Consider the following 16,346-nt stretch of genomic DNA (forward strand, 5'->3'; position numbering starts at 1 on the left):
ATTTTATTGTTTCAAATTTGGCAACGAATTTGGAAACGAAATTGGCGACGGATAATATTTTTTCCCCAAATTAGTTGCCAAATTTACAACAAAAACTTTATTTGTCGCAATATCCGCCCCCAGGGCGTAGCGCAGACGGTGGGCGCATGGTATCTCTGGCGTAATGGTGTCACATCATCATCATCGTCATGCGGAGGAATCTGAGTTAGAGCGGAGCTCAACTAAAGGTGTCATATGATAAAATCTTGTTGTCGGCACAATTCTCTCATATCTTGCTCCATTTGCACCCTTCTAGGTCTCTTTATGCCCTTTCTAGGTCTCTTTGCGATAACATTTCCTTCAAATTGCTAACCTCTTCAGTCAAGTTATTTACTTGGGTTGTAAGTGCTAGTGAGGAGGAAGATGTTCCAACTATTTTTTGGGTTCTGCTTAAGGAACTCATACCCAATATCCTTCTCCCTTTTGGTCCTCCACTGGCCTTCAACCATAAACTCAAATTATTGTCAATAGAGTCCTTAAACCTCTGACTATCGACACCACCAACTTGTGAGCATGTTTGGGCTAGCTCGAGTTCATTATATTTTTCCTATTTTTTAAAAGACATAAGATATTGATTAGATATAATAGAAACACATATAATATTAAGACAGCAAAGATACTTAACTATTAAAATCTAAATCATATATTAAGATTAAATAAATAATAATGCCAGCCTTTACTGCTTTTGCTCTCACCCCACTCCAAGTCTTATCTTTTTTCCTAAAAGTGCAAGTGAAAGTATCAATGAAAGAGGGCTCCTTCCTCATTTCCTTGGTCTGAAAAAATATGATTACAAATAACGAAATAATTTGATATAGATTAAAAAATATTGTCAGAGTTAAAAAAATTACCAATCTCCGTCTATGCTCATATATGTTAATGGAGCCTCCTGCATATATACAGATGAGTCACCAGAATTGTGAGATTGATTCATTCTATTAAGGTTACTCCCTTGCTTACTTTCCTCCATTGCCCAAAAGTTGGTGATCCTCTCCCAATTTTCTTTGGTGATGAAGTTTGGCTTTTTCCCCCAACTCTTGGTGTGACTTAATACACGCCTGATGTGATCGCCACATTTCTTTTTAAACACGAATTAGGTCATAATCGTGTTAAAAAAATCACCACACTCAATATAATAGGTTAAAATTCTGGATTATTGTATTTTCATGATGAAGAGAAAATTAGGAGCTCATAGAAACTTATTTCATGAAATTCTAACATATCTAGGTCCATATTTGAGACTTCCGAATGATTTTTCTATTATTTTTTTTATTTTTTGAAATCTGGGACGAATCCAAGATTCATACCAGAATTTGGGACGAATTCCTGGATTTGTCCCAAAATTTGGAACGGATCTAGGATTCATCCCAGATATAAAAAAAATAAAAAGAAAGAAAAATCATTCGGAAGCCCCAAATATGGACCTAGAGATGCCAAAATTTCATGAAATAAGTTTCTATGGGTTCCTAATTTTCTCATGGTCTTAAAAATATCTTTATTTATAATTTTAACCTAATATATTTAGTGTGATGATTTTTTAACATGATTATTGTTGGATCATGTTATTCAATAGAGGGGAGGGGGGGGGGGGGGGGAGTGGAGGGTTGAAAAGAATTTAGATATCCCTACATTTGCATCCAAAAAATCATTCGGAAGCCCCAAATATGGACCTAGAGATGTCAAAATTTCATGAAACAAGTTTCTATGGATTCTTAATTTTCTCATGATCTTAAAAATATCTTCATCTATAATTTTAACCTAATATATTGAGTGTGGTAATTGTTTTTACATGATTATGACCTAATTCATGTTAAAAAATCACCACACTAAATATATTAGGTTAAAATTCTAAATTATGGTATTTTCATGATGAGGAGAAAATTAGAAACCCATAGAAACTTGTTTCATGAAATTCCGACATCTCTAAGTCCGTTTTTGATACTTTCGAATGATTTTTCTATTTTTTTTTTTATTTTTTTAAAATCTGGGACGAATCCTGGATTCGTCTCAAATTTTAAAGAAAAAAAAAAAGAAAAATCATTCGAAAACCCCAAATATTGACCTAGAGATCTTAGAATTTCGTGAAACAAGTTTCTGTGGGTTCCTAGTTTTGTACCGATTGTTAATATATCCTCATCAATAATTTTAACCTAATATATTTTGTGTGGTGATTTTTTAACCTGAATTTGACCTAATTCAGGTTAAAAAATCATCACACTCAAAATTTTAGGTTAAAATTATAGTTGAGGACATTTTTACGACCAGGAGAATGATATGAACACATAGAAACTTTTATCATAAAATTTTGATGTCTCTAGATCCATATTTAAAGATTTCGATTATTTTTTCATTTTTTTAAAAACATTTCGATTCTGGGACGAATCCTGGATACATCCCAGAATTGGGGACGAATCCAGATACGTCCCAGAATTGGGGACGAATCTTGGATTCGTCCCAGAATTGGGGACGAATCTTGGATTCGTCCCAGAATTGGGGACGAATCCATGGATTCGTTCCCAAAATTGGGGGTGAATCCATGGATTCGTCCCTTATAATCTTTTTAATCTTTTTAAATATTTTTCAATCTGGGACGAATTCTAGATTCGTCCGAGATTTTGGGACGAATCCTGGATTCGTTCTAGAATCTGGGACGAATCCAGAATTCATCCTAGAATCTTGGATGAATTTTGTGATGAAAATAGTTTTCGTTGGGAATTTGCGACGAAAATATTTTGTTGCAGGTTGCGTTACTAATTTGGGTCGAAATTTATTTTTATCATCAAATTTGTTACGATTTTGAGATGAAAAATATTTGTGCTAAATTTTCGTTTCTAAATCATTATTTTTTTTTAGTGATGTCTCACTTGGCTAGTAAAGTAATATTTTTGTTAACTTAATAAAGTCGAGTGAACAATTATTTTTTTATTTAAATATGAAAAAATACGTTGTGCATGTTAACGATGATTATGTTTTTAAAATGGGAAGGAAATAAATTCACATCAAAAGTGATACTTAAATAAAATGAATTGAAGGTAGTTTAAGAAATGTTTAAGATCAGTCGTATTTATAATACATTAAAGATTTGTTTTTTTATTGTTTAATAAGTAGTAATTTTTATTGGTTATTATCTAGTTGAGTGACATGACTTAATATGGATTGATGACATGTCTTAATCTGGATTTCATTTTCATCCAAATGAGAGAGTATAAGTATCTCTTCGGATGACTCAATCTCAATCATTGAATTCAAAACAGAAGACTTAGATGAATCCAAATGAAGAGACGAAGTACTCTTTCAAATAGGACTTGATTTGAGTCATTAGTTTCGAAATGGATGAATTAGATGAAGCCAAATGAAGAGACATTGTGTTCCTAGGAGAGAATGTGATTTGGATCATCCAATTTAAACTAGACAGATGAGATCTGATTGAACCATAAGGTTCTTTTAACCTTTTATAAAGTATAACTAAGTCTCCCACTTTGTCATTTTATTCATTCAATTTAGAGTAAAGCAAGTATTACATTATATACTTACATTCGAAAAGTTCAAAAAGTTTCTTCGGTTTAGAGATCTTGTGATTTGCAATACCATAATCGCAAGATAAAATCGTATTTCGTGAGCATTGTGTGCAAGGAAAATTCATCTTAAAAAGATAAAATCGAATTTTAGCTTTGACTTTACCTAAGTGGTGTTATATCTTCATTCCGTCTTCGCTCAGATTGCACCACCACCAGGAGATCTAACACGTTTAACAAATTTTAAATGTGATAGCCTTAATTTAAAACAAACAATCAGAAAATATAGTGGAAGAAAGAAGCTTACTTGAACACAAATTTGATCAAGTGAAAATAAGCAGTGATCATGCAAATAGCTATTAAGATATAATGCAAAACTTAACTAGATAAGCTTGCAAGATGCAATAATATGTTGAGCACTAAAAATTTGATATACTTAATCAAATTTTGATCACATACAGACGTGCACTTAGATTTTGATTAAACAGAGCATGCAAGAATTAAGCATAGTAACAAGCGAAGATGGGCACACAACTTAAAAATGGCAATTCTTATTTCAAATCTCTCCTTCCCAGAAAGCCTCTCGGGAGGTGAAGAAATCTTAAAAGGAATCTAAACATTATTAAGCACCAAGTACATAATAAGAATGTACGGCAACAACAAGATAAAAGTTACACTAGATTTGCCAATTAAAGTTAAGGTGCAGAGTTGTAGCATGTCGTCATAGCATAACACAGAGCACGACAAACACAATGAGCACGAATAAAATAGTAGCAAGAGATTGTTGTTTTTTTGAAAGCTCTGTCTCAAGACTCCTTATACAAAGTTTCTACTGAAGTTGATGTGGAATGCTTCTAGTCAATTGGAACCTCTCTTGTTGACCGGAAGATGTTGATGCATGTGGCTACAACTTTATCAGATAGATAACATCGTCTACGGTCTCCGACCGTCTAGTCTACTTTCGGTCATCTAGAGCTAGGACAAATTCTAATTTTGATCGGCTCTTCCAGATTGTTGGATCTCGTTATTATCGATTGACCAAAAGTCATCTCCGATCACTCGGAAGCTAAGGTTGCCCTGCTCCTTGCTCTAGCCGTCTGGAACCTTCTGACTTTGTTAGTCAAGGTTTATCCTCAGCTAGTCGCTCGGACTCCCTTCCTGGAACTATCGAAAATGCCTCTTTGCAAGTTTCAACATGTAACAAGTAGGATATTAAAATTTGACATTACTAGCACGTACCTTAGTTTGATGATCAACTCTCAGCTGACCCATCTAGTTTGAGTTTGCTAAGACTCAGCTCCTTGTTGACTCCTCTTAAACTTGTTTGCCAAGACTTTAGCTCTTAACTAACTCCACTTAGACTTGATCTACCTAGTTCCCAATTAGAGTTTACTTGTCTGGTTCCTAACCACATTTTACACCACCTAGCCATGCTAGGACTTTGCCTTTCTCTAGTTCTCAATCAGGAATTCAGCTGCCAAGTGCCACTAGGACTTAGCCTCTATTTGGTTCCAAACCAGGGCTTAAGTTTCTTAGTCCAACTAGGACTTTTACACTTGTCAAGTTATCTGTATCCATACACTTGACTTAATTCGTTAGATCATATCACAAGCTAACTTTAAACTTATTCATACATCAAAACTTAAGTTCGATATGGTAGAACCAACGCTCTAATCTAAAGTGGAAGATCTAAGAGAGAAAGCTCTTAGTCAACGGTGCACGAAAAGTTGCAAAAAGTGGAACCATCACCTTAGCGGCCCCTGGGTCCGGCCCCACAGATATCCAGAGGGGGTAAATCACGATTAAGCTGGGCAGGAGGGGTGACTGGGGGTCGAGTGGAATTTAAAACGCAGTAGACCGAGGTTTTACGCCCATGTACAACTGGCGACCCTCGACCCCTGAACCTCCGTTGTAAGCGTCAAACATCTTTCCAGCTGATCCAGCTCGTGGGGGCAATTTTTTTAACGGTGCACGAAAAGTGATCCAAGTGATGGTGGCCTCCCACGGTGGTGGAAGGCCTTCCTCTGGTGTTTACACTTTTTGTTTTTTCTCTGGTTTTATTCCTCCTCCTCCACCTCATCGAGTTTGAAAGGAAACAAGGTAGCCTGTGTGAGGGGGCATTTTCGGTCCCTGTAAACTTCGTTTTTTTATGGTCAAGTCCAAGATCCGGTGATCTCTCCGGCCAAGGTAGCAGACAAGGAAGTGTTTGGAGCAAATAGTTAGCATGAATTGGCTGCATTGAATATCCGACTACTGATTGGTTTGATTGGGTGGCATATTCTGTTGGATCCCGTAGTAGTTTTGATGTGATCAACCAAGTTGATTAGGTCCTGCTGCGTTTGATCCCTGTGTCTGCGTGTGTAGGAGCTTAGGAACACAGGAAGTCGAGCACAAGACGCAGCTAGCGAGAAGGACGACACGGGAAGGGAGTCGACGGGCTTGGTGTGTCCGAAGGACGAGAGAGCTGCGAAAGAGTACTCTAGTGGACGTGAAGAACGTGCACGACGTTCGAGGGATGTTAAGCCAGGACGGAAGGCTGCTCGAGGAGAAGGCCGGGAATTGGGTTCGGGTGAGCCCTATTCCGGTTAGCCGCAATCACCCAAAAGAACGGAGCGTCGGAAGCTGGAAAAACCAAGCTGGAAACTGAGCTGCCAGCTTGGAGGCGCCTCCAACAGGCTTGGAGGCGCCTCCATCATGAAGGCGCCTTCAACAGGTCAGATTTGACTGTTTACGTTGCGGATAAAGTTTTATCCGCTGACCGAGCTGGAGGCGCCTTGAACCTTGTTGGAGGTGCCTTGGTCCCTCGGGATAGACTTTCCAGGAGCTATATAAAGCCCCCTGGAGCTAGGAATAAAACAACAACTCAAGCATCCAACTTGTAATCAATTCCTAGCAACTAAGTGAGCGTTCTAAGTGTAAAAAGGCTTCTCCGCCTACAGTAAAGGAGATTCTACTAATAGAGCTTTTCATCGCCCTGGATTAACAACCTCCTTGGTTGTAACCAGGTTAAATTCTGTTTCTGTTTCTTTTTCTGTCTCCTTAATTTAGTTGTTATTTTATTGCTGATTTAAATTCTGAGTTGAAATCCGAGGAGGGTATAGTTTGTTCTTGTTTATAGCAATTCACCCCCCTCTTGCCGGTCTCCGCTGCACCTACATATTCCTTTGGGATTCAGCTGGGGCCACTTTCTCAATTTGGGTGGCTAGTAGACACAAGTGCTTTCTTTCTTATTAGGGCGGTAAACGAGCCGGACCGAGTCAAACCGAGCCGAACCGAGCCGAGATTTAGGATGTTCAAGCTTATTTGATAAGGTAACCGAGCTGAGCTGAGTCAAGCTTAAAATGAACCAACCTTTTGAAATGATTGTTCAAGTTTGGTTTGGTTTATTTTTTATGAGCTTGAGCTTGTTTGAAGCTTGGCTTGAGGTTGACTTGTTTAGATGTTATCGAGCTCTCAATTCAAGCTCGGCTTGAGCATGGTTCGACCTTGGCTTGAGCTTGATTCAAGCTTGGTTTGTTTAGATGTTATTGAGCTCTCAATTCAAGTTTGTTTGATTGTTTGAAAACTTTAGTTGTTTGATTGGTTATTAAACTTGATAATTTAAATTTATTTATTTATTTTATTATTTATTTAATATATTGAAAAGAGTTTTATTAATGAATATGATTTGTGAACATTGTTCACGAACGTTAACAAGCTGAACACATATGTGTTCAAGCTTGTTTGTTTAATTTAATGAGCTGTTCAAGCTTGTTTATTTAATTAATCTTGTGTATATTAAACGAATATAAACAAGCTCTTACCAAGCTGAATACCAAACTTGTTCACGAACGCTTGGTTCATTTACAATCCTATTTCTTATGGCGAAAAAGAAGAGAAGGTACTAAATTAATCCCCTATGAGTCAACCAAGGAAAGTACAGGTCTCAATGGGCAACATAGAGGTGCTGAAAATGAAAGCCAATGAAATTAATGGAGTGAATTACAAAGAGGATATAAATGAAGTGGCCTCTACGGAGGTGGCTTCAAAACCAACCTGTCAACCTATAGCGGGTGTGAATGCAGACAAACCTAATGAAGTGGCTTCTCGAATTGGTGAGGTGGAGCTCCAAAGGGCAACAAGAAACATTGAACAAAACAAAGACATGGATGGAACTCAGCCAGAGTTAGAGGAATTGCCAGAGGATGGTCTGTTTAAGGGAAATGGTCAACTGAAAGGTGCTCTTGTGGAGAATGAATAAGATGGTCTGTTAGGATGTATACTAAAAATTTAACTTTTGGTATTAATATTTATCTAGAAATAAGAATTACATTGGTCAAATGTCTACATTTATGATGAATGTAGTTGTTCAATTAATTTATATTGTAGATAACATAGTGTGTGGTGTCACATACAGAAGATCATGTTATCGGTTCTTTATAAATTATAAATAGTTGCTCACGACTAAGATGGAAAGGAATAAACCATTGGAATAGTCGTAGTGTAATTAGGTATTAGTTTATCTTGACTAATAAATTACACTAGTACACTCTAAGTGTATTGAGTAGGACCATTTTAGATAAGTTCTTTTTATACTGACTTGATAAAAGAACTAGACCTTAGTTATTATGGAAATATGTGCTTTTAATCTTAATATAATAACAAGTACATATATTTAATATTTATTTCTTTAATTTATCAATGGGTGAGATTTAGTTCGATAAATCAATAAGTCCGATAAGTTGGGAAATGATATCACTTATAATGTGTGTTGTTGATTATAGAAGGAAACTGTGTCCTAGTGATCTAGGTTGATAATGTCCCCAAGAGGAGCTCATAAGGATTGTCATGTTAAATCCTGCAGGTGGACTTAGTCCGACAAGACGATAAGGTTGAGTGGTACTACTCTTGGATTAAGAAACTAATTGAGTTGTCAGTAACTCATTTAATTAGTGGACATTCGACATCTTAACACAGGGAGACTAACACACTCATAATAAGAAGGAGCCCAAAATGTAATTTGGGATTGGTGCGGTAGTTCAATAATAGTTCTTTAGTGGAATGAATTATTATTGATGGAATTAAGTTGTGTGTTCGGGGCGAACACGGGAAGCTTAATTTCATCGGGAGACCAAAACCAATTCCTCCTCTCGGTCCCTATCGTAGCCTCTTGTATATAGAGATTTATACCCACCACATACCCACCTTCTTACCCAACCTATAGGGGCCGACCAAGCTAAGCTTGAAGCTCAAGCTTAGGGCCGGTCAAGCCTAAAGGTTGAGCCTTAAGGTGGCCGACCAATAGCTTGGAGCCCAAGCTTAGGTGGCCGGCCACATCATATTAAAAAGAGATTTTTGTTAAAATTATTTCTTATGTGGATATCATGGTTTAAAAGAGAGTTTAAAATTTAAATCTATCCTTTTATAGCTTTCTACAAAAGATTAAGAAAAGATTTGAAATCTTTCCTTATTTATAGATTGAAAGGTAGATTTTAATTTTGAGAAAACTTTCCTTTTTTAACCATGTTCATTATTTAAAAGAGAGTTTAAAAATTAAATATTCTCTTTTATTAGTTTCTACAAAAGATTAAGAAAAGATTTGATATCTTTCCTTATTTGTAGATTGAAAAGAGATTTTAATTTTTAGAGATAACTTTCCTTTTTGGAAATTATCCACATGTTTAAAAGAAAGATTTTAATTTATAAAATTTCCTTTTTATAATCCACCATAAAGGGAAAAAATTATTAGAGAAATTTTTTATAAATTTCCTGAAACAAATTAGGAAGTTTTAATTTTTGTTTTAATTAAAACTCTCCTTGTTTTGTGGAAATAAGTGGCCGGATTCTTTTTAATTAAATAAAATTTTCCTTTTCATGGCAAAAGAATTTAGGAAGTTTTTAATTAAATTTCCTTATTTGCCAAGGCCAAGGATTATAAAAGAGAGGGTAGAGGTGCATTCATTGAGAACGACTCTATTATTTTTCTCCTCTCTTTTCTCCTTGGGTGTGGTCGGGCCCTCCTCTTTCTCTCTTCTCCATCTTGTGGACCTCATCTCTTCCTTGGAGTCCTTGTGGTGGCCGGATCTTGCTTGGAGAAGAAGGAGAGAAAAGGAGGCGTTATTTCTAGCATTCCTTGGAGCTTGGTGGTGGCCGAACCTCTTCATCTTTGGAGGAGCTCTTGGTGGCCGAAACCTAGAAGGAAGAAGAAGGTACTTGGTGGTTCTCATCTCGGAAGATCGTTGCCCACACAACGTCCGAGGTTAGAAGAGGAATACGGTAGAAGATCAAGAAGTTATTTTTTGCTTACAAAGAAAGGTATAACTAGTAATTGTTTTCCGCATCATACTAGTTTTCTTTTTATAGTTATTTTTGGAAATATCAAACACAAGTTCTTTTTCGAATTTGTGATTCGATTGTTCTTTTTGGTTAACCTAGAGTTATTTAAGGAAATAAATATTAGCTTTCCTTAAAAGGCTTTGCCTAGGCGGTGGTGGTTGCTCCCATATCCAAGAAGGCCATGTACCTCGCCATGCAGTCCTGGAAGCCAATTTTGGAAATTAATATTTATGGAATTAATAACTTAGGTAGATTTGGATCAATAGTGTTAAGTTCTGCTTGCGATTCAAATCTAAACCATTAAGAACAGATAAGTTAAATTTGGAATCAATGATGTTAAGTTCCGTCTGCGATTCCTAATTTAACTTCTAAATAACACGATAGGTTATTTAAGGAAAGGTTCGACACTTGTATAAAATTTTTGTACAGTGGAACCGGTACGATTTTCCTAGGACTAACCAACAGTGGAGGTCCAAAGGGCAACAAGAAACATTGAACAAAACAAAGACATGGATGGAACTCAGCCAGAGGTAGAGGAATTGCCAGAGGATGGTCTGTTTGAGGGAAATGGGCAACTGAAAGGTGCTCTTGTGGAGAATGAAGAGGGGACTCATATTCAAACACAAGAGAAATCATGAGCTAGACTTTTCAAGGACAATCGTAAGATGACAATGACTACGCACTTGTAACAACATACAACCACAAGGAAGAGGTTGCAATTTGGATATGAAAACATTGAAACTGTGGATGACTCAATTGGTTACTATCTAGTGGGTTGTTTTATGGGTAGGCACCCGAGCCGTGATGGAATGAAGGTAGTGGCTCACAGATGGAGGGTACCTTACAAATTTTTAATGCACAAGAGCGATTGAATAATTTACATATTTGAAACGCCTCAAGATCAAGAGAAAGTCTTACTTGAAGGGTTATATTTTTCTTTCAGAATCCCACGTTCTTGAACCACATGCCAAGTTGTTTTCTTTACAATTGTTCCTGTCTGGAAGCTGAGAAAACGAACCTGCCGGTGTGACGTGTCTGGAAGGTTGACCGCATCCCCATGACCCGGTTGATGATCTGTCCGCTGCGTTGACCAAGTCGTCTGAAGTCCTCCTTCGGTCAACTGTACCTGTATCCAGCGACCGGGTTCCCCCGGTCTCTGGTACCTCGGTGCTCGAGGCGAATCCCACAGATGCATAAATATCCGGATAATAATAGAATATTGAAATAAATGCAAAGAAGGTACGAGAACGTACCCTGGCCCAGGGGGGCGCCCTCGGATGGATGGATGATCTGGTAGTGGTGCTGATCGAGTCATCGTGCGGCAGCATGTACTCTGATGCGGCAGGGGTCCAAGGAGGCGGCTCGTAGACCGGCAATGGTAACAACACCTCAACGGGAATATCATAACAGCTCATAGGCTGGCGTACAGCGCGCAAGCCAGATAGTGCAGATGACTCACAAACATGGTAATGGTGTGACGAATGAAATACCACGGCCCGATGGCCGGACATAATCTCGGCGCGATGGCCGGAAGAAGCAAACCTGAGTCCGCCGGATGACGGCTGTTCCGTGGGGCTACGGAGGAGGCTATCCGGAGGCGTCTGCAGCGGCACTCGCAGCCACTATAGGCTGCGGTGGGTGTCGGAAGGAGAGAGGGCAGCGGCTATCGCTGGAGGCGACACCCCTGTAGGCGTCGGCGTCAGCGGCAGCGATGGGAAGCTTCGATGGCCGCTGGTAGAAGTGTCAATGCCCCCTGGAGCGTCGGCAGTGGTATCCATAGCCGCCGGAGGCGGCGTGAGGCAGTAGTGGTGGCTGCCGGGGGGCGGCAGCACCCGAGGCAATAGTGGTGGCTGCCGGGGGGCGGCGACGACCGACGAGAGGGCTGGAGTCGTCAGCGGCTGCCGGATGCGTCAATGGCGGCTTGACAGACGCTGGAGGCAGCAATGGAAGCGGGAGATGCCGCCGACCGCTGCAGCTAGAGGCGATCTCTCCCTGTGGCGGCTGCGTCAGCGAGGAGATGAGGTGGCGGCAGCGTGGAGGAGAGGGAACGGAGTAGACGGCAATGCCTCTCGACTGTGTTGACGTGAAGGAAGCCGAAGGAAGGGAAGAGGGTCTGCCGGCCGCTGGTCTCGGAGCCGACGAGGGATGGGAGATGAAGCCAAGCTGCTCCCTGGCGGCGCCCCTCCCTCCTCCACGAACCTTCTCTCTGCTTGCCTTCATCACCAAGAAAAAGAACCTAAACGTCCAATTACCAAAATGCCCTCCACTTTCCTCCTAATTTCTTCTCTACCCCTTTCATATCCGGATCAACAATGAAGATGGGAGATTCATTCCAACATAGGTGCATATTCACAACCTTCCCCTGGATTGTTGGGTACCGAAAATATTGAGTTTGATAGGCTCAGAGATTGGAAGACCACTATACATTGACAAACTAACAACGACTCGGGAAAGACTGACCTTTGCACGTCTCTTGGTGGAGGTCTTGGTGATTGGTGAGTGATTGTGGTCGCGGCTGTCACTCGCTCACATCAAATTTATTAATTTCACTTCAACCGACCCCCTTAATCTACACTAAGATAGTATAGTAGAGGATCGGGTCGTCTCTCACGTGGAACAAGTGATAGGACGTTTGTTTTCAGACGGAATCAAACAAGGGTTTTGTTTTGAAATTTCTACACCTAATGCAAATAAGGAAATCCTAACTAACCAACAAATATGAACTCACAACGCAGTGTCACTCTACCCTGTGAGGATCCTTTCTAGAAAAGAAAGATGCATAAAGAAAGCAACAATTAAACAAAGTCAACTAACTAAACAATTTGATAGAAATTAAACAAAACCTAATTAAGCATAAGTGTTAAACTTGTACCACATTGTCACCTTATAATACAAGATCAACAATCATATTTAAATGAAACTAGCATGCATAAATGAGCTACTCATAGTGCAATCTATCAATCTAAGAAGCAATGAAAAACATTACAACCTAATTAAGCAAGAAAGTAAGCAAATACCATGTAGAAATCAATAGGTAGAGGAAAGAAACAATATAAAGATTTTTGATAATCTTATTACTAAAGCTAATAGGCTAATTTATACAAATTGTCCAAAATAATAATGGAAAGATTAAATAAGGTATACAATCATAATAATTATAAACATAGTAATATAATAGACTTTGAAATATTATTTTTCTTATTTGATTCATGTCAATTTTGATTGTGTGCCAAATATAATAAATCCCAATTGATTGAAATAAATTAGAAATTATTTCCATTATTATCATTAGTAGTGAGTAGGTAGGAAAAATGATGGGGTGGTTAGAGTTAAAGTAGAAAGACAGTCGATGGTGATATAAAGAAGTATGAGTCAGTCTTCATCAGAGCAGTTAGTCTTAATTGGTTAGTAGTATGTGATCGGCCGAGCGAAGATTGATCGAATGAGACGTTCTATGTGTATGCTCGGACGAGTATGAATCTCGTCGGGTTATAAGGCATTTAGTCCTAATTGGTTAGTAGTATGTGATCAGTCGAGTGAAGACTGATTGAATGAGAGGTTCCATATGTATGCCCAGACGAGTATGAATCTGGCCGGGACTAAAGGGCATTCAGTCTTATTTAGTATTACATGGCGGGATAGATGAAGACCGATCGGACATTAGGCCTAATGCATAAACTCGGCTAACAATGGTTGACCGGGTCAGAAGAAACTTAACCTGATCAAGATTCTAAAATATCATTGGTAAAATAATTGAATATAATTATTCTTTATATATATGTTCAGGGAGGTGAAGATTGGTCGAGATACTTTAAGAAAGGTATTATGTATACACGATTAGTCAGGGCATTCCATAAGAGGTATTCTCTAATATATGAATGGCCGGGAAACTTCATAAAAGGTATTCTCAATACATGACCGACCGAGAAACTTCATAAAGGATATTCTCAATACATGACCGACCAATATTCTCCATAAAGGATGTTCCTAATATATGTCCGATCGGGAATACTTCTTGAAGAATATTCTCAATATATTATTGGTCGAGATATACTTCACAGAAAGTATTCTCAATATGGGCAGTAGATAACCCCGACATTATTAAGATAACTTGGTAAGTTTGCCAGAGAATATTCTTTTAAAGTCGCTTCATTAAGAAGTTACAAGGACATATTCGAAAGAGTGCTTTATGAGAAACTCAACTCATAAACGATAAAAGGGGTACATCTGGGGTAGGAAAAAGATTCCTTGAAGAATTATGACACGAAGTCCAGGTTGTACTTCTCTCATCTCTTAATAAACTATAACAAACCGAGGACTACCTCATGACTATAGAGGTTAAGTGAGGTGGTATAAAAGGAGGAATCTGTTGGGGATTTTGTAGCGGGCTAGAAGGGGGTTGGATAGACGGTGCTCCTAAATCGATTGCTCCCTATGTATTCCTTAGCACAGCAGAATACAAAGAATACAAATACGAATATGAATACGAAAGCTAATCTAATAACAATAAGAAAGAACAAACAAACCGCTAACACGTTTCCTTTAACGTGGTTCAGAGATCATTAGGGCTCCTCCTCCATGGCTGTCCGTAAGGTGGACGATCCCTAAATCCTTCGGTGGATTAGCCCCCAGCAAACTCTGACTACTCAAGCAACTCCCTGTGGGTGGAGAAACCTCACCACAACACCAACCAAAACCTCTTGGATTACAATGAGCGCTTGAGAACTTGTTGACTATTAATTAGGTTTTAACCAAGTCTAATTTCGTCACCTTGAGCAGCCATCCCAAGCTCCATCTTATAGAGCTTGGGAAGAAACAATAAGGTTGTTTACCGTTACCAGTCGACTGGTCCTTGCACCAGTCGACCGGTGCCTGGCCAACGACTCTCTCAATGACTCTTTACCAATCGACTGGTATCTACTGTTTGGGCATAGAAACTTTTTGTGCTCACCTCCAGTCGACTGGTCCATGTACCAGTCGACTGGCACAACCCTAAACCTAGGGTTTCCCTTCCCTAATACATTTGTCTCGCACTTGGACCCTCATGACTCACTTGACTCTTCTTCGCAGCTTTGACCTCTTGCTTTCAAGCCTACTTTCTTTGGCTCTCATCCCTCGAATGCATTCAAGCCCGCGACTCACCCCCAATGTTGTCCTTCGCGTATGCCTCGAAGTCACTTCCCTTGACCCTTGCCCTTGCTGCCTTGTCCACTGTCCCTTGGATGCTCTATCCTTCACTAGACTCGAAGCCATCAAGCTAAGTCATATGTGTATCCTGCACTCCTATATAACTCAAATACACATTTCAAATATAAGGGTGAACCTAACTTAAACCCTTTGCCCAAACACCAAAATACATGGTCGCACGGACCATTGGGATTACTCCAACAGAATTCTCTCCATCGGCAAGGTATGCAAGAATCATTTGTTACATTGAAACCCTACTTCCATTACTGTTCTTCTTCCATCAGCGAGAGAGAAAACTGTTGGTGCAGTTAGCACTAACGGTCTAACTCAGGTTTTGATAAATGACAAATCAGGTTAAGTTAGGTTCGTCGTTATCTAATACTCTGATCGAGTGTGCAGGATAAATCCAGACAGGTCGACGGGCTAATCGGATGTCTGGCACGAAGTCCAAGCGGGTCGACGGGTTGATCAGACGCTTGGCGAGAAGTACAGCTGGGTCGACGGGCTGACCGGATAGCTGGCGAGAAGTCCAAGCGGGTCGATGGGCTGACCGGACGCTTGGCGAGAAGTCCAGCTAGGTCGACGGGCTGACCGGATAGCTGGCGAGAAGTCCAGATGAGTCGAAGGGCTGACCAGACGTCTGGCAGGTGAGTAAAGGTAAGTCACTGGAAGGGAGTGACTGTGAGGACGTGTTCCCGTGAAGGGAACATTAGGCGTCGATCCGGCTTAGATCTATTTCGGATATCTAAGTCGAGATCGTGACTAGATTCCGATCTCGGAAAGACGGAATCTAAGTCATAATCTTCTTTGATTAAAGTATAAACTGTGCTAATATCTTATTTTGCAGGATATACATATTGTTTGCCTCGGACTAACTCTTTCTTGCAGATAAAGGAGTTTCTGGAGAAAAAGTGGTCCGAGCGCCCGGAAGGGATCCGGGCGCCCGGGAGGCAATTTCTATCCCTGGCGTGCGTCGACACGTGGAGCCCGAGCTCGGGTGGGGTAGCGGATGTCAAACTTCTCAATCTCGAACACGAGTGGCTTGCAACCCCTAGTACTTCCCAAGCCCGAGTAGGTTGTGGGTGCTGCACTTCCCAAGCCCCGAGTGGCTTGCGAGCTGATTGCAGGGATGTATACTTGAGGTGGATCAAGCCCGAGTGGGAGCAACTAGAAGCTCAGTCGGTGATCCTCAAGATATGGTCGCTATCTAACCTGTTTCAAGTTATCAGGATGGGCCCACATGGTCCCACGTCGACCTAGTCCAATCCACTGACTCGTTGACCCACCAAC

This window comes from Zingiber officinale, chromosome 9A, assembly GCF_018446385.1.
Source record: "Zingiber officinale cultivar Zhangliang chromosome 9A, Zo_v1.1, whole genome shotgun sequence".
Classification (NCBI taxonomy): Eukaryota; Viridiplantae; Streptophyta; class Magnoliopsida; order Zingiberales; family Zingiberaceae; genus Zingiber; species Zingiber officinale.